Source organism: Pan troglodytes, chromosome X (assembly GCF_028858775.2).
Source record: "Pan troglodytes isolate AG18354 chromosome X, NHGRI_mPanTro3-v2.0_pri, whole genome shotgun sequence".
Classification (NCBI taxonomy): Eukaryota; Metazoa; Chordata; class Mammalia; order Primates; family Hominidae; genus Pan; species Pan troglodytes.
In genome coordinates, this window is record NC_072421.2 from 12,464,409 (window position 1) to 12,484,505 (window position 20,097).

The window sequence follows — 20,097 nt, forward strand, 5'->3', positions numbered from 1 at the left end:
AGACATTGCGTATCACCCAAAAGAGTATTCCCTAGTGCCCTCTGTCTATGGCATGGGAAGCTAATGCTTTCTAAAAGCTGTCTGGATCAGCTTTTTCTCGCCGAGTTTAAATTACTGGATAGGATCTAGCACTGAAATTGGCAACTTTCAAATAGCTTTAAGGTAGATGCGTTAAATCTCAAATTTGGATGAAACACAAGAAAGCCATGGGAGAAGTTAAGCAGCAATTTGAAATCTAGGAGCAATGTGAGAACTGTGTGCAGGTGGCTTCACTCCAGCTCAGAGCGCCAAATATCCCATCGTGAGTTCTCAGATGGGGAGGAGCAAATACACATTTTTCATCAGAGGCAGATGCTGAAGCTGCAGTTATGGCCCCTTCAGACCTTCAGAAGGTGCCCCTTCATTCCCAGTTTGATATCACTTTGATTCTAACTGCACCGGGTTGTCCTGATTCAGAGGGGTCAGCACAGAACTGCAGTCAGAGATCTTGCTGTTGACTTGTCCATTTTTATGTTCCATGTCAGACCTAATTGCTGTTTTCTTAAATAAGTAGTCTGTACATCTTTACTCGTGGTCAGGAAAAAAGTTCCTGTTAATAATTTACAAAAGGCAGAGCCACTCCTCTTTTGCATCCTCAAATCTCTTGGAGCACGTGATTGTTTAAGAATATCTGGTTTCCAAGTAGCTGAGTGATGAAATATGATTGGCCTCTCAGCATCGATTCCTCCTCTCCTTCCTCTCTCTCTCTTCCTGGATAGCAGTTGTTATGATACAATCATTCTTCTTATAAAAGAATAAAGAAGAGGTTCTCTCTTTCCATCCTTAGGAAAAGGTGGGCTGTTTTGGCTTCCTACCATGGAGGAGGACCTTGAAGGAGAAAACTGGCAGACCTTCTCCATTCCCTGGTGCTTCAGCAGGGCAGCTGAGGATGAAGGAGAACATATTTGCCAGTGAGTAATGGTCTTCAAGGAAAAAATATCAGGGGTCTTATTGTTGCTTTCTGAGATGAGCTTGTGCTTTTCAGTAGGATGAATTTATTTGGAAAGAATTGAAAGCTGTGTCTCAGAATTATACAAGAACGATGCCTTTGGAGAAAAATGAAGTCCTTCTGAGTTTTGTTCAGGCAATTCAAAAATTTAAAAAGAATATTGGAGGCAAGGCATGAATATCCTGTAAAACAGAAGGACAAAGCCGTATACTACTTTGGTCATTTATTTCCTTAGGAATAAATGTCCACAGGCACTTTTGGGAAAAGAAAAACTGATTTTAGCTGCCTGTTCATTTCTATGGTATTATAATAGGCTATAATTCACAGTAAACTTTTGGCTGCACTTTTTACAAGGGAATTGAATTGTGTGCTGTGTTTATTTTCTTTTAAAGATGCTGTCTTCTCAGTGACAAATATATCTGTCAGGATGAAAAGTTTTGATTTTTCAACAGAAAATGCTATGTTGGCTATGCAAATTGGTTTGTATTTAATTGTTTCTTTATGTTCAATGGTCTTGATAAATACGTTTTTCTCCCTTGAGAAGCATCACAATTTTACAGAAAGTTCAGACTATTGCTGAATGGCTTATGATTTATATAAATATGTAATTCTTTTCTTGGGGTTGTCTAGCTTTCAAATATGAGAAATTCATCAGTAATGCACACACTTTGGAATGCTGATTGGAAAATTTCCAGTTATTCTGATATTTAATGCTTTCTCATTAATCACTGGCACTGTATATTATAAGACCCTTATAAATTTGTTTAGATGATATTCTTTCAGTAGATTCTATGATTATTGAGTGTTTAAGCAGGGCAATACAAACATTATGTGCAGACCCAAATATAGAGGAACTGCCACAGGTTAAGAGAAGCTCTCCAAATTGATAAAAGTCATTGCCCTCAACTTTTGCTACTTGAGACTTTGAGCCAAATGTTTTTGAGTTGCCATAATTTTTCATGTCAATAATTACTTGGTGGCACTATTTGTCTACAACACTTTTGAGATGAGTGCAAATGAAACCTTTTTTTGTTATGCAGTTCACTGTAAGGTAGATTTAGAAATTGATGTTATTCTATGAGACTCAAACACACAAAAAAGTCTGACATTTGGAACTAGCTACTGTGATCCCCAAAAGCTGTTGGCTTGCAACATAATTTCACTGGATGACTTTTCTTTTTAGCGCCTACATTTTTCTCCTGATTTCTTACTTGAAGGGTGAAATGATTGAATGTTTGGGCTCTGGAAAGTCATCACTTAAGACATAGGATCCTGGGATTTGTGCCTCCTATCTTTCCTAATCAATAACATTCAAAGAAATAGATTCAGCTCCAAGCTCACTGAAGCTTGTTTATGGGTTTGGGAGGAAGTAAGTAATAAAAGAGGTAAGAAATATTTTAAATCAAAATACTAGGTCAAACCACTGAATTCCAGTTCAATAGTCTCTTGACTATTATAGCATCTATCTAGTAAAAGGTCTGGCTGTGATTTGTTCTCTTAAAATTAGTGCTATATATGTCTCTAAAGACTGAAGCTTTTTGTTATCCCTGGATACACCTAATAGTTTGATAGTCATTAGATTATCCAGGTTACTATATTATTTTATATATATAATTCTATTTTATTTTTAGAATCAACATAAAAAGAAACCATTATTATCACTTCAGCTTAGGTCTGCAGTGGAGAACACTCTCAACTATAGAACTATGTAAATATAGTTCAAGATTCAATAGGCAGGGATAATTATCATAGAGCCACAAGTGACGCTAGTTCAGTTTGCTCAGCTGAGTCCTACTCATGCTGTTAGCTTCGCTAGAATAAGGTCTATAATTTTTAGTCTGTCTTCCAATGGAGCAATTGAGGTTTCCCAGACTGGGGGTCTCCATGCTCCTCCATCTGTATGCCTCATGGCTGATCTGAAGGACTTATAAGACTCAAGTAAAGAGAGAGATTTACTTTTCTAAAGTTTTATAACTCTTTAAAATTAAAGTGACTTGAGATTGTTTTTGTTGTTTTGCTGTTGATTAAAGAGCAGCTAGTTCCTTTGCCAAGTAAAGCAGGTACATGGAATGGTTAGGACCGTGTTTTCTGAAACCAGCTTGATCTGGTATGCACCCTAGAGCCTTCATTTATTGGCTATATGATTTTGGGCAAGTTTGTCAGCTTCATTAAGCCTCAGTTCCCGTATCTCTAAAATGAGGATAATACCTATTTCATCTGGTTGGGGAGATAAGTGAGTTACTATAGGAATTTCTCCTAACACAGTGCCTGGTTCATCCAATTATCTAGTTATTGATCATGATAACTAGATCATCACTTATTGTTAGTACTATTAGCAGTGAGAATAGAGACTTTCAAAAGCTCTTGATTGCATGCCTTCAAGTTCAGTTTGTTGAGTGAAAATTATAGGCTATATTGCTATATATCCTAATAGAAAGAATGATTCATTTAGGACTTGGGAAAAGGAGTGAGTACAGGAAGATGAGAGAGAGAGTTTAATACTTCTGTCCTGTGCAATTTTTTTTGTTTTTCTAACACAAAGCTTAGTATAAAGTATAGTGAAAATTGAATTCACTTATTTTTATTTATTTATTTTTTGAGACAGAGTCTCACTCTGTCACCCAGGCTGGAATACAGTGGCACAATCTCAGTTCACTGCAACCTCTGCCTCCCATTTTCAAGTGATTCTCGTGCTTCAGCCTCCCAAGTAGCTGGAATTACAGGCACGCACCACCACACCTGGCTAATCTTTGTACTTTTAGTAGAGATGGGGTTTCACCATGTTGGCCAGGCTGGTCTTGAACTCCTGACTTCAAGTGATCCACCCACCTTGACCTCCCAAAGTGTTGGGATTACAGGCGTGAGCCACTGTGCCTGGCCTTGAATTTATTATTAGTGGGTTTATTAAATGAGGCAAAACAACAAGATGAGTGTATTTCAGTTCAACAAATATTTACTGAGAACCTACCACATTGCAAAATGCTGGAGTTCAAAGATGAAGACAAAGTTACAATGAGATGCCATGCCACACCTATGAAAATGGCTAAAATAAAAATGCTGGCAATGCCAAATGCTGGCAATTCCAAATGCTGGCAAGGATGTGGAACAACTGGAACTCTCATACATTGCCAGTATAATCTATTGGCAAAATAGTACAGTCACTTTGGAGACAGTTTGGCAGTTTCTCATAAAGCTAAAAATACATCTGCCATAATGCTCATATAATCCCACCCCAGGTATTTACCCTAGAAGAATAAAAACTTACATTCCCACAAAACCTTCTCATGAATGTTTACAGCAAGTCTATCAAAATTGCCCCAGACTGGAAACAACCCAAATACCCTTTAGTGGATGAATGAATAAACAAACTATGTTAAATCCTCACAATGGAATACTACTCAGTGATAAAAAGAAGCAAATTATTGATACATACAACAAATTGGATGAATGTCAAAGGCATTGGCTGAGTGAAGCCAGTTTCAAAAGGTTATTTACTGTACAATTCCATTTATAAGACATTTTCAGAGAGACAAAACTACAGTGACAGAGAACAGATCAGTGGGTGCCAAGGATTAGGGGTTGGAGGAGGGTGTGTCAGCACCCTGGGTGGTGGAAATATTCTGTATCTTGATTGTAGTCATGGTTACACAAACATATACATGTGATAAAGTTTATGGGACTGTACATCCTCAAAAGTCCATTTTATTGTACAGTCATTTAAAACATGAAAAATAAGAATATTAGTTTCTTGCCCTTAAGGAGTTGATAGGTTCAGTGAGGGAAAAACACAAACACGAATAAGTATAATACAGTGCAGTGAATGCAGCGATTAAGACTAAGACATACCAAGAACAGAGTTACCAACCAGCTTGACATGCCAGGCTGGTATGCAATGAATGAGTTACAAAAGTATCTGGGTGTTGCTGCACAAGGTTTATGAAAGCCAGAGACCCAGGCCAGTTGCTTGTGGCCAAGCACAGTCTTGTCTACCCTCAACCATTTTCTATGTGTGCCAAGATATAAAAAAAAGTTTGAAAAGAGTCTTGGCATAGTGTATTGTGAGAGCATAGAAGGGGAACACATTGCCTGGCAGACTGGGAGGGGGAATTCCCAGGGAAAGACTTCATAGAGGAGACAACACCTGCCCTGGGAATTAAAGGGTAAAGAGGAGATAGCCAAGAGAGGGCTTCTTCAGTGGAGGAGGAGGACATTTCAGCAAGTCATTCCTTGCCTGAGAAAGGTACAGAGGGGTCGAAGAGTGAGGTGTGAGTTGGGAACTCTAGGGCGTTCAAGATTATAATAGTGTGAGTGGGGCTGGCAAAGAGAGACTGTGAACAGATTTGTAGAGGACCTTGTATAATAAAGGAGCATTTTGTTTTATGATATAGTTTGAGCATCCCTAATTCGAAAATCCAAAATTTGAAACTTTTTGAGCACCAACATGATGCTACAAGTGGAAAATTCCATACCTGACCCCATGTGACAGGTCGCAGTAAAAACATGGTTAAAACTTTGTTTCATGCACAAAATTATTAAAAATATTGTGTAAAATTACCTTCAGACTATGTGTATAATGTATATATGAAACATAAATGAATTTCATGTTTAGACTTGAGTCCCATCCTTGAGATATTATGTATATGTAAATATTCCAAAATCTGAAAAAATCTGAAATCCGAAACACTTCTTGTCCCAAGCATTTTGGATAAGAAATATTCAACCTGTAGTAGATTTGGAGCATATTTAGGGGCTCCCAGGGATGAGGCAGCAGAGAGGGTGATTTGATAAAAGAGAGAGGAGACTGGAGGGATGAGGTAATGGGAAGAGGTATAGGGTTTGGTCTTAACTGTCAAGTCCTAGAGAACTCTTTGGCAACACATATGGCTTTAATGGAAGACTGTGTCTCCTGGGGAGGTCCCTGCATTCATTCATCCATTATTAAATTCATTCAAACACTCTTTATTGAGCGCCTGCTCTCTGCCAGGCGCTACTCTAGGCCTTCGGGATCCAACAGTGAATGAAACCAAAGCCCAGCCTTTACAGAGCTGATATTTTAGGGGCCAAATGAGCTGAGCTTTGGCAACTTTTTGGAGTGTAAGGGGCCTCTGAGACATCCAGGTTGGCAACACCTAGTAAGTAGATGTTAGCAGTGAAGAGCAGTCTGGGCTACAAATATAAATTGGGGATCATTGGCACAAAGACAGAAATTGGAAACTTAGGCATCGGTTAAATAATCTATTTCTTTCACCTCAGTTCTCAATGATTTGCCATTGGATCTGGTCCTTATGTGTGAGGAGGGATGTATCTAGCTTATGCCATAATCTCAGGGTGCTCATTTACCCATACTTCTTTTTTTATGGCATTTTGGTAAAAGGCTCTCTAATCTTTCTTGAGGAGATTGTCTGAAGATTAACAAATATCTCTGATATGCAAAGCATTATACTAAGCTCTAGGGGGGATGGAAAATAAATAGTAGATCTAGTCCCTGTTCTGAAAACACTTCAAATCTACAAGGAGAGATCACCCCTATACACTTTGTAAATGGTCCATGGTGCTTGAGGACAGCCATAAGGAAATTCTAGGCTGCTAAGGAGATTGAAATTCTAGCTGAAATTCTAGGCTGCTAAGGAGATTGAATCTTCCAGTACGTATGCACAGGCAGAGCTGTAAAGTAATTGTCAAGGGCACTTCCAAAGGGCATATGGATTGAAACTGGTTTCTGATGCCCTGAATCCACACTGGCTTGGAATGACATAGGCCAAGTTATTGGGTCTGACTTGAGATAATTCAGATGGGCACATGCGTTTTGAAACAATTTTGACCCAGCTGTGTTGGAGCTCTTGTGACTTAGGTACCTATTGATGCCACTATGTTGATGTGGTCCCAGAACAAATCATTGAAATTCCAGCTGTTCTGATAACCAGGAAATAAACAAATGGATGTCCTTTCTTCATCTTAGGGCCTCATCTCCCCTGTGGTGGAGTTGGGACAAGGTGGGATTCAGAGGTGGGATGAGGTAGGGTACAGGCTCCATCTGGCAGGCAAAGAACCCATGACAGGGATTCATGTGCTAACCTTGTCCTCTGCTCATAAAGGACCTTTTGTCATTCTAAGCTGAGTGATTGCTCATTCTTAGAGACGTCATGGACACCTTGAATAAATGGTCTACATCTCATGTTAATTTCACCTTTAAAATCATGATGGCTCTACTTGTTTATATTCAATAAAGAATTACACTTAAAAATATTTCCTTTTCCATTTGATAATTGAGGGGATAGACGTCTCTGCTATTTTGAAGGCTTTTTGGTTACACTCAGTTTTATTGATCAGTGTTATGTTGCTTGTTCAAGGGAAGAAGGAGGAGGAATTTACATGTCCTTATTCTCAGTGCCATACTGCGCAGAAAGTCTTCAAATAAATTCTTAAGTGTTTTTCTAATGTGTGTGTATATATGTGTATGTGTGTATATATTTGTATATGCAAACACACATTAGGAGAACAGTTAGGTATTTATATATACACACATATACATATACACACACATAAACACACATACACATAATATGAATATATATATATATCCACCAATATTCATATTATAAATTTCCTTTGAATTTATGGTTTTAAGAGATAGTTGAGTTACCCTTTGAGACTTAGTTCTAACAGACTTAAAAAGAGCTTTATTACCTTTTTATTATAAAATTAATTCATTCTTATAAAAATTTTTAAAATACTGGTGTGAATAAAGTAAAATGTGAAATCTGCATAATAGAGGAGAGATTAAATATAGAATAAGGATCAGAGATGTCTATCATGTGCATGACTTTGTAATAAAACACAGATTTCACATTTTGGTGGGCCCTTTTGACAAGGATCCCGACTCACAATTGCTGAATCATAATGTTCCTTGGCATGTAACAGGCCCATCGAAATGGATGCACCGAAACTGTTGTGTCATCCCACTTCTAGGTATATTATCCAAAAGAATTGAAAGCAGGATATCAAAGAGATATCTGTACAGCCATATTTACAGCAACATCATTTGTAATAGCCAAGAGGTAGAAGAAGCCCAGTGTCCATCAGTGGATAAATAGATAAGCAAAATATGATATATTCATACAATGGAATATTATTCAGCCATTAAAAGGAAGGAAATGGACACAGGCTACAACATGGATGAACCTTCAGGATATTATGCTAAGTGAAATAAGCCAGTCACAAAAAGACAAAGTGCTATATGATTCTACTTATAGCACTTATTCTACTTATATGAGGTATCTAGAGTAATCTGTTGCATAGAGACGGAGAGTAGACTGGTGATTGACAGGGGCTGGGGGGTGGAAGAATGGGGAGTTGTTTAGTGAGTATAGCCTTTCAGTTTTGCAAGATGAAAAGCATTCTGGAGATTGGTTGCATAATAATGTGAATATATTTAAGACTACTAAGCTGTACACTAAAAAATGGTTAAGATAGCACATTTTATGTGTATCTTACCACAATTAAACATTTTTTAAATGTTAAAAAAATAGCTATTGTGTTAACATGCCCTGCTTTGGTGTACCTACCACCAATAAAATTAGGACTCTTTTCCTAGTGCCGTATAGACCTGAGGTGTTACTGTTGTTACACTTTTTGTCTTCCATTGTCTCTAGGGCATGGGGCTTCAATAATCCAGGAGATCCATGAACTCCTGTATACTTAATGCAATTTTATATCTGTTTAAGCATTTTCCTGGGAGAAAGGGCCCATCGCTTTTTTCAGTTTTTCAAAGAGGCATGTTATCCCCTTGCCCAAAAAGGGAATCTTAGCAGCATAACCCCATAGGTGGTTTCTATTCCACTGACCTTATTAAATTGTGCATGAAAGCTATTATTTCGAAGCTTTGAGTTGAATGTATACCCAAATAAAGCAAAATCTTATTAAGGTTCATTTATGCTATTGATTATCCATCTATACTTTTAGTGGCTGAGATGATTTTATGGCCAAATACTTATAAAACCAAGGTGCCCCTGGGAGATGCCCAGAGTAGAGCATGCTTTATTCTGCAGGGCTGCACATGCCCCCAAGGAATCATATTTGTTAGTTTCTCTGCTTTTCCCACACAAATCAGGAAGGTGTAACAAATGGTAATTGATGATTCAAACTCCATTAATCTGTACTACCTATTCATAATTTTCCCCAATATGCACCCCAAGTTTTTGAAGATTTTTAAGGTGACAACTAAGGAGTCTTCTGTCTCAATAAAGTGGATTTCTAGAAGGAAACAGTGGGGAAATACGTTGAAATTACAGAGAGGAGATCGATTTAGACAAACCATTTTTTTTTCCCTGATTACAAAGCACAAAGCCAGTGCTTTGAAAAGCAAACAGAGATGTCAGAAGGTCTTTCCCCAGGCAATTCAATATGTACCTGAAGGACCCTTCTCTGACAGTGACTGTGCTTTGCCCTTTCAAAGCTCACTCTCAGGTACAGATTGTTATCCAGTATTACAGATAATTGCTGACTGGATTTAACACAATTCTCCCAGGGGACTGAAGCTAATGGGTTAGAAATTCTGTGTATTTAATGTGTTTGCCCAGGAAGACCATCTCCCCTTCCTAAAACAGAACTCAAACCCCTAAAGTGAAGAAGGTGCTCACATATTCTATACACATAAAGTCAGCTCCAGTAATCGTGACTTTTTTTTTAACTTTTTTGCTTATTCTATTTCTCCATTTAATTTTATTATTTTAAAAATCTGATAATTATATCTTAATACCAACCCTCCTTTCTGACTCAGAACTTTTGTACTAATTGTTCCCTTTCTCTGGAATGCTCTCTCCCACATGTCTCTGCTTACATGTCTCCTCGGGGGGACCTTTCCTGATGACCTCACCTAAATATTGTTCCTCCCCACCACTCTTCTGACCCAGCTTTAGTTTTCTACAGCATTCTCACAATCATCTAGCATTCTTATGCATTTATTCATGTGTCTATTGTCTGTTTTTCTCCACCAAGATATAGGTACTCAAAGAATATCCTTTTACTCCAATTTTAGGTTACTGTAACTTCTTCAATCTTGGCCTTTTAACTTCAGTGTTAAATGAATAGATGAAAGAATATTCAAGGAAGATTTAACTGCAGTGGGTTGAGTTAACCCTTCTTGTTTCTTCTTGTTTCCTCTATCCAAGGCCATCCTTGAGAAAGCTTATATGCATTGACATTCATCCTGTGGAGTTCTAATAAGATAGGTAAGCAACAACAAAGAAGGAGCCCCAGGTCAGGGAGAACAATTGTTCTGAGACACGGCTAATCACAGACAACCTGCTGGCACCACACCCTGTTCCCATATACCTCGCTCCACATGTAGCCCCAGCAGCAGGACCTTATCTGCACACCTTATCTGCACATAGCCCCTCCAGTATGAACCTATAAAACTTCCCTCCATCCTCTGCCTCTTGGCAGACAGCACCTTCTTTGCTGTGCTGCCTATTGCACCCTTGCAACATATGTTTGTACTTTCTTTAATAAATTTGCCTTTCTTTACCTACAACTGTCTTGGTAAATTCTTTTTTCATCTGTGACACTGGCTCCAACCAGTCACACCCGGGACAGATTTATTTAATTACTTCATTGAATGCTAACTGTGTACCCAGCCGATCTATGTGCTGGTAGGAAGGTAGTATTATACCATTATTAAACTAGTCCTTTGTCTCTCCGAGAATATTTGAACACTCAATCATGATTTTTGGTTGGAACTTTCATTTAAAATGGGTGTTATTCTGAGGGCTCACGTTACCAGTATATCAGAATTGTGTTCTTCCCTCGGGTTTTCATAAAAACAGGTAGCAAAATGATAACATAGATAAATGGAGTTTTGAGAAGTTGCCTACAAGATTAATTTCCTTTTCTAAAAAATGGGTTTATTTTCCAGTACAGTTAAAACATTATTTGTAAGTGCAGAATTTTCTTACAGAAATGTGTATAAAGAATATTATAAAACAAGTGTTAATTTTTTTTCTTACATCTTATTCTTAACCATTGAACTCATTTTATTGGACTATCATTGGAAAATTTTAATTCTGAGGTTTCACATTATCAATAGCAATTACTTAGAAAATATTTTCCAAATAAAACATATTATAACTAGGATGTGGATGAGAGGGCTAAAGATGATCACTATGTACATCAAATCCTTTACGTTTATTTCCGAAATTCTACTTTGTGTACACTTTTCAAGAGTCCTATGTTGTCATTTTTTTGGTTTTAACACTACACCTTCACATTTTTTACCTGTATTACAACTCTGAAATTCTATTCATATTTCTATAGCATATATTTTACAATAACCTTGTGTCTTCACAATTTACTAATTTAGTGAAATTATGTGTGCCATAGCAAAAATAATTTTAAAGGTCTATTTAAAATTATCATCCTCTGTGTAAAGGACTTCTGATACTTTCTAGAATGTATTTGTCAATAGGGCTGTTTCATTTTTATATAGAAAATTTGAACACCATGACTCAACCATTACATAGTTCTTTTTACCCCCTCATTTCTCCAAGTTTAAGTTATACAGGCATACCTTGGAGATATTGCAGGTTGGTTCCAGACCACTACAAGAACACAAATATTGCAATAAAGTGAGTCACACAAATTTTTTGGTTGCCCAGTATATACAAAAGTTATGTTTATACTATAGTCTATTAAGTGTACAGTAGCATTATTTCTAAAAAAAATGCATACCTTAATTTAAAAATACTTCATTGCTAAAAACAAATGCTAACATTATCTGACACAGAGATAAGAAGTGAGCACATGCTGTAGGAAAAATGGTGCTGATAAAGTTGCTCAACGCAGGGTTGCCACAAGCCATTATTTGTAAACAAAACGCAACAAAGCAAAAACTATCTGCAAAGCACAATAAAGTGAAGAGCAATAAAATGAGATATGCCTGTACTTCTTCATAGAACTGTTATCTAATTCTGGAATATACTTACTGAGTACCTTCTAGGCATCTGTAGAATTTTATTATTGATGCTAAAATAATTTGAGTCTCAAATATATGTTTAGTGCACTATTATTAATTGATATGTGTTCTCTAACTTTTTTGTAATATATGCTATAGCATTCCCAAATATAATGCAAGTTTCTTGGAATTACGTCCCCAACTTCTCACATTCCCCACTAGCCCTGAACAAATAGGTGCTCCTCAACTTAGACTGGGCTACATCCCAATAAGCCCATCATAAATTGAAAATGCTGTTAAGTTAAATGTGCATTTTTGACTTAAAATGGGCTTATTTGGACATAACCCCATTGTAAGTCCAGGAGCATACTGAATGTTGTAAGTTGAACCATTGTAAGTCTGAATGAATTGAATTTAATACAGAAGAGAGGTCTTCATTAAGAACTATATAAATGTAAAAGTCACTTCTCAGCATATATTCAGCCCTCCAGTTAATAGGCATATTTCTTTATAATTATTCCAAGTGTTGTGGCTTTAAAAATTTCTATTATCTCCTATGTGAGCAGAACATGTGTACAGCTATTAATTGCCATATAACAAACCATCCTAAGACACAATGGCTTAAAACAACAAAAATTTATTATTTCTCAGAATTTTGTGGATGAGTTCAGCAGTGTGGTTCATTTGCTGCATGAAATCGTAGCAGGGGTTTCTTGTGTAGCTACGTAAAGCTGGGAAGTCAACTGGGGCTGGAATGTCCGAGAGGACTATGCTCATGTGTCTGGCATCTCAGCTGCAGTGCCTAATAGAGCTGAGTGCTGGCTGGACCATTTTCTTTTCCTTTTCAGCACTCTAGCCTGAGCTTCTCTACATGGAAGCTGAATGCCAAGAAGGCAAAAAATAAAAAATAGAAAACAGAAGCTGCCAAGCTTTCTAAGGCTTAGGCCTGGAAATCACAAAGTTTTACTTCTGTCACACTCTCCTGATCCAAACAAGTAACAGGACAAGCCAGATTCAAGGGGAAGGGCTCTTTCTCTTGTTGGAAGGAGGGACAAAGTCATGTAGCAGAAGGGTTGGGGGAACTGTTGGCAGCCATTTTTGCAGTAATCTATTACAACATGGTAGCAAGGAAGGATTGTGAAATTATCTAGGTAAACTTTTAAATTTTTGCATTTGAGAAAATCAAAGTTTAGAGAAGTGAAATAGTTTGTTTAAGGTACCACAGCTGGTTTTCCAGACTCTTGCTGTGCAAAGTGCTGTCCTTAGACCAGCACCATCAGCACCTTTGAGAACTTATTTGAAATGCAGAATCTCGGACCCCACTCAGGACATACTAAATCAGAATCTGCCTTTCCCAAGGTTCCCAGGAGCTCTGAATGCACATTAAAGTGCGCCGAGACTCTCCTGCTCTTTTTACTTCCGCAACTGAGACAGAAGACCTACCACCTACAAAAGAAGATTGTTTTGTAGTCAGGGACTTGATTCAGCATGGAAAAGACTTTGTTTTACTTATTGCCTATTATGTGGTTTGTTTTTCAAAGCCTTACCCTTAGCTCTTCACGGATATTATCAAATATAATCATCACAACTACCTTGAGGGATAATTATCATATCTTCATTTTACAAAAGAGGAAACTGATGTTCAAAGACAGGTGGTTTAGTAATTTACCCATGTCACCCACACTTGTACATGGAGAAGCTGAATTCAAACCCAGGGCTTTTTGACTCCAAATTGCATGCTCTTAATTATGGTAGAGTATCCACTGGCAACTGCCATATGGCAGCGGTGAAGGAGTCTAAATGTTTAAAGGAAGAGAGTGTTAGAGGGGAGCCATGGCATGTGGCTGGCTTGGTGAGCTGTCACTTCTCTCCTGAAGCCTTCCCACTCCCACTTAGCCTGAAGTGAAGATGCTGGCACAGGCATGTGACAGATGGTGCAGGCCTGCTCTGCCGTATGTGTGCTGCTCCCTGTTCCTGGGCACACAGCTGCCTGACACAAGCCTTGCCAGCTGGGCAGCTGCCTCTTGGGGTGTCTCCAAGGGCTGTTGCTCAGAGAGTGCAGTCCAGCATTTTCTCTACTTCCTCTTTTAGACACGTCTTCCTGCCTTCCCTCAGCTCCTCGGATCTCTACCTGGGACAGAGAGCACTGTTTGGGTTCTGACTGGGAGCCAATGCCAGACCTTGAGCTGCACATAACAGGTGGCTTATGGATAAAGCTCATCCAAAAATGGGGGAGCCATGGGAAGGAGCAGGGAATGGCTCCTCCTGGACTCCCTCTCCTGGGAGAGCTTGGCGCCTGCCAGAGCTTTCTTGCAACAGCTGTGCGTGGGATGGAAAGGCAATTTCCTCCTTGCTGTTCCCTTTCCAGGAATGAGAGAGGAAGAAATGAAGAATGAGGGACAAGTGCAAGGCAAGGACACTCCTCTTCCTAGACCCAGAAGCTGAGGGGAGAGGGGGCCAAGAAAGCAAGCTGGAGAATCATTCCACATTGGAGTAAAGAGAGCAATATTTATGTTTGCTTTGTTCCAGTCAGCACTTCATGCCACCACAGGATAGGTTAACAGTTGACATCTAACACTGGGTATGCAGTATTGTGCTAGCTCAGGTAATTACCCTCTCTGGATTAAAATCTCTGTGTTATCATGTTCCTTGGGTAAGTTACTTGAGCTTACTAAGCCCCAGAGTTCTCATCTGGAAAAATGGGAGTAATAATTTTATCTCCTCATAGGGTTGCTGTGAGTAATAAATGGGATAATACTTGTAAAGTGATTACATAGTCCAGTAACTGGCATTTAATACATATTTGATAAATGTCATTTAGTAGTATCAAAATTATTGTGAGAGTAGAAACTGTCTAGTTTACTGTTATATCCCCAGCTCCAAGAACACTTCCTGGCACCTAGTAGTACTCAGTATTATTTGATGAATGAATGAATGATTTGATGAATGAATAAGTGAACAAATTCTCAAATATCCTAACAGTAATTTTGTGCTTTATCAGCGGACTCAGTAGCTTATGTGTAGAGAAATGAAAACTTCCATGTGTGTACATGTGATTGTGTATATGTGTTGTACGTATGTTTAGGAGGTATATAGTATATGTATATAGGTGGGGATAGACAGATTTTTCAAGTGCTGTTTAGTTGCTCAGAAATGACGCTGCATTTTTATTTTCCTGGACCAAACTTCCCTTTTTCCTCCCTCCCTTTCTTTTCTTCCTAAATTCTTATTTTGGCTTTGATGTCAAAATCCTGCCTCGGAGCATATCTATAGGTGGCTTTCATGCTCACAGAAAAGAGTAAACTGGCTTGAAACCCAAGGCCCTTATCAAGTGAAATGACAAAGCATTTCTGCCGTAAAGATGGTCTTTCAACAATTCAAACTAAGCACCAGGACAGGCATTTCACAGTCTTCCTAGGGTGAGTGAGTGGTCTGTGGGAGTGGAATCCCTCTTGATCTTGTCCTGTTGGAGACCTTGAGGTCTGATAGCCACCAGCTCCTTCACTCCCGCACATCTGGAAGGAAGACAAGATGAGCAGAAAGCCATAGAATCAGTACATCAAAATCTGCCGGACAGGAAACGGAGTTACCCTGCTCAATAATTAAGTTCTGAGATCATGGAACTGAGGGGAATCGTTCACAGTTCAAGAAAGGGCAAAGAATGAAAGAAGTCTAATCTCCCATTTCCTAGGGGTCTGCTGCTTTTGGTCAGAGTCTGAGAGAGGCCAGCAAGGAATAGATTGCTCTCTTGTCCCTATTGTATCCTGTGTTTCCTGAAGGAATGATTTTATAACAAGAATTGGGAACATAATCTATTCTCTCAGAAGTGAAGCTTGGGATGGGTCTCAGTCCTGAGATTTGCTTCACAATCACTGAGAGCTTTCTCGATATACGTATACCCGGACGTCAAAATTAAAAGAAAAAAGTTCTTGGGGGTTACATCCTAGGTTTTTTTATTATTAAGTAACCTTGATTATTTTATAATAATTTTGGATTTACACAGAAGTTGCAAAGATAGCACAGATAGCTCCTATGTATCCCTCATTCTGTCCCATTGTTAACACCTTTGATTTTGATGGTACTTTGGTACATTAGTGTTCACTAAACTGCAGTCTTTATTTGGATTTCACCAGTTTTTCTACTACTTTATCTTCTGTTTCAGGATCTCATCCAGGATGCCAGTTTGCATTTAGTTGTCATGTCTCCTCAGTCTTCCCTGGTCTGTCAGTTTTTCTGTCTTTCCTTGTTTTCCATGACCTTGACAGTCTTAAGGAATACTAGCCAAGATTACATTTACTTTATACAAATTTCAAGTAGATTTTGATTCAGAATAGCACTGCTGTTAAGAACTCCTTCCTGTAGAGACACTTGGACCTGAATTTTGGCTTTGAATATAAGTTTTGCCTGAATTCTTAAAGGTTTTAAGTTAAGATTTCTTACTGCCTATCAAGTATCTCTGACATTTTGGTGACTAATAACCTTTTTTAGTTAGGAATGAAAATGTATCTTGGCTATAATATAAGCCAATATAAATTTGAAATTGAGATTTGACCATATCAAAATACATTATATGAACAAGCACTTTATATAAGAATCTTTGGCTAACTAAACTTTTATGGCTTTAATAAGGGCAATAATCACAGTTACTGAATGCTAACTATGAGTGAGGTACTGTCTTTGGTGAGTTAAATGTGGTAAGGTACTTAACTCTGTGATGGCCTTGGATGTATCAATTTGCCTAGGTGCAACTACCATCCAAGGATTCCCTTCTAGGGAATTCTTTTTCCAGTTAGGGCAGGCTAAAAGGGGCAGTCCCTAGAGAGTTAGAGGAGGAAAAAGAGGCAGTGACCATTTTGTAGCACACACATCTTGCCCCAATTATTCAATCAAATACTAATCTATATGTTGTTGTGAAGGGATTTTGCAGGTGCAATTAAGATCCATAACGAGTTGACTTTAAATTCATCAAAAAGGAGATTATACTGGGTGGACATGACCTAATCAGCTTAAAGACCTTTAAATGAGGGTTTAGGCTTCCCTGAGTTAAGAAATGCCTGTGGACAAGCTGAAACTTGTACCCCTGAGCCTGCAGCCTGCTTGTGATCTTCCCTTCCTGACCACCTGCACTCTGAACATTGGACTTGATAAGGAGCCTTCACAATGACATAAGCCAATTCCTTGTAATAAATCTATTTAGTATACATATTATCTGGTTCCGCTGCTCTGGTTGAACCTTGACTGAGGGAAACTCTCATCATATGAGAGTTATTCCTTATTCCCATTTACATCTAGAGAAACTGAAGCACAGAGAAATTAAATAACTTTCCCAAGATCACATGATCAGTGACAGTTTAAATTCAAAGTCATGGTGTTTAGTCTCCAAATAGGGCTCTTGATTGTTATATTATACTGGCTCTTGCATAGGCATTGGAATGTACAAATGAAAGAAGCCAGTAACAACCATTTTAAAAATGATTAATCCAGAGCAGTGATTTTTATCCTTGGCTGCACATTGGAATGTCTTGGGGAACTATAGAAACCCAGTGCCCAGGGTGAATCCCAGTTACATCGGTTTCTCTGGGGCTGGGATCCAGGCATGTTTTTAAAGCCTCCATCAGATTCCAATGCATAAAAAAAATTCAGGAATCAGTGCTTTAGACTAGAGCAGCATGTCTCAAATTTCAATGTGTGTAAGACTCACCTAGAAATCCCGTAGGTTTTAACTCCGTAGGTCTGGGTTGGGGCAGAGATTCTGCATCTGTAAGAGGCTCTTTCCAGGTAATGTTGATGCTGATGGTCTAGGAACCACATGTGGCTAGCAAAACTCTAGAGTGTGTTTCAAAGTGAAAGATAATTTAGAAGAGGGGACAGACTGAAAAAGAAGAGTGTATCCTTGGTTGCAAATAATAGGATATGGAGTGATCTACATGCAGCAGATAGGGGAAGGCATTGGAGACAGACCAAGCAAGTGGAATCACCTGTCTAATGAGGGTTATCAGTAAAAGGTCTTAGAGCCTCTTCCCAGAAATATATGCTCCAAGGACCAGAAAATATCCCAGAATGGTTGTTTTCAACAAGATGATTCTTGCTCTTGCTTGTACAACAGATTACAGCAGAGCAGTTTCTTAATAGGAGCACTTATTGACTTTGGGACCAAGTGATTTTTTTGTGGGGGGCTGTTGTGTGCATTGCAGGATCTTTAGCAGCATCCCTGGCTTCTACGCACTAGATGCCAGTAGCACGTTACAACGCCATCAAGTTGTAACAACAAAAATGTTTCCAGGCATGGCAAAATATGCCCTGAGGGACAAAAATCACCTGCAGTTAAAAACCACTGGAATAGACAACGTTAACACAGGGCTGTTGCACTGAAGTCCAAGATCAGTGATTCAGAACATTAATGAAAACTGTTAGGAAGAATGAATGATGGAGCCAATCATTACTCTGGTAAACAGGGAGCACTTGATCAAGGGGGAGAAGGAAATGAGGGGGACAGTGAGACTTAGGTTCATCCAATATAACATGCATTACCTTATTAAACTCAGCAAATTTTTTTTGAACTTCAAAATTCAGCAGTTAAATGAGATGGAAATGGGACTCCCCCTGCTGCTGCTGGTAACATTGCAGAGACAAGGGGATGAGAAGACAAACTGTTGTAACGTGAAGGTTCATTTACATTATGTTAAGACTGGGGATGTCTTCTGCCTTTTAGTCTTCCATTAGCTGCCTACCTGGGGCCTGTGTGCCGTGTTGTTCTAGAAACCTCTCAACCAGGTAATAGGTAGAGCTCTACCTCACATAAGTTGTTTTCTTCCTGTAGCTGGGTCAATGTTCATGGTTCTGACACAGTTGTATAAGCACCCTGAGATTTTATAGTTATTTTAAAAGTCACTATTTATATTTGAACCTGAATCTGTTTCCCAGTATTTTTTATCCGCTCTCATCAAGCTACTCTTTCTGCTTTGGATGACTATATAAGGGCTCAAAGATTCTTTCCTTCAAAGGAGCTGTCCCTTGTGATACTCTTCGATGTGATTTCTCAATTTCAGGCTTCCAGCCATTGAGTTCTGAATGATTTCCCCTGTGTAATTGCACAGACACCCTTCTTGAGCTCTTTAGGCTATCATAGTTTCAAATAATTCAATTAGCTTTCCTAAATCGTAGAGGCATATTGAAGTATTTTAAAGAAAAAAAAAATAATTCAAACTCAACCACATGACTCGTTTTCACCTGCAGTATTCTTTCCTTATCTTTTCACCCCCCGCAGTGCCCAATTGTGGTGTTTGTAAAGAGGCCAAGTTACTGTGATCTGAATGTTTATGTCCCCCACAAAATTCAGATGTTGAAATCTAATCACCAATATAATGGTGTTAGGAGGTGGGGTCATTAGGAGGTGATTGGGTCATGAGGGTAGTGCTTTTGTGAATGGGATTCGTGCCCTTATCAAAGAGATCCCAGAGAGCTGCCTCTTCCCTTCTACCATCATGTGAGGACACAGCAAGAAGGTGCCATTTGTGAAGCAGAAAGCAGGCCTTCATTAGACACCAAATCTGCTGGTGTCTTGACCTTGGACTTCCCAGCCTCTAGAACTGTGAAAAATAAATTTCTGTTGCTTATAAGGCACCCATTTTGTGTTGCTTTGTTATAGAAGCCTGAATGGACTAAGACATCAATGTAACATTAGGAGTCCTTGCGTAGTTCATGTCAAGTGACCATAGCAGTGAAATATGCTTGGGGCTGAGCCCTGTGGTCCATGGATTGGGCCACTGAGCCATTCCCCAAAGAATGTTTAAACTGGTGTTTCTCAAACCAGAAAGGTGTCCACGATCCCCTGGACATCTGATTAAAATGCAGATGTTGATTCAGCAGGTCTGGTACAAAGCCTGGGATTCTGCATTTCTAGCAAGCTCCCAGGGGATGCCAATGCTGCTGGTCTCCAGAACAGACCACACTTGGAGTAGTGAGGACTTAAACTGGTCTTGTGTTTGGGGGTTTGGAAGCTGCTAAATTCAGTATCTGAATTAATCTGAGTGTAAATTACTTAACATTCACCTCACTCTGCTTTCCTGAAAAACCTTGATAATTACCATTCCAAATTCCTAATTTAAAATCTGGTATGGAACATGGATGAATTACAAAAAAAAAAAAAAAGAAAAAAAAA

The 20,097-nt window shown here is 38.7% G+C and overlaps 1 protein-coding gene across 1 annotated transcript in view; it reads left to right on the forward strand.

Annotated features, from left to right (window-relative positions):
* Window positions 1-759: 759 nt before the first annotated feature.
* FRMPD4 (FERM and PDZ domain containing 4) overlaps window positions 760-20,097 on the forward strand; it is an 836,494-nt gene continuing 817,156 nt past the window's right edge. The window contains exon 1 of the mRNA XM_054676434.1: window positions 760-950. The gene's annotated coding sequence lies outside the window, so the exon portion shown is untranslated. The remainder of the gene's footprint in view (window positions 951-20,097) is intronic.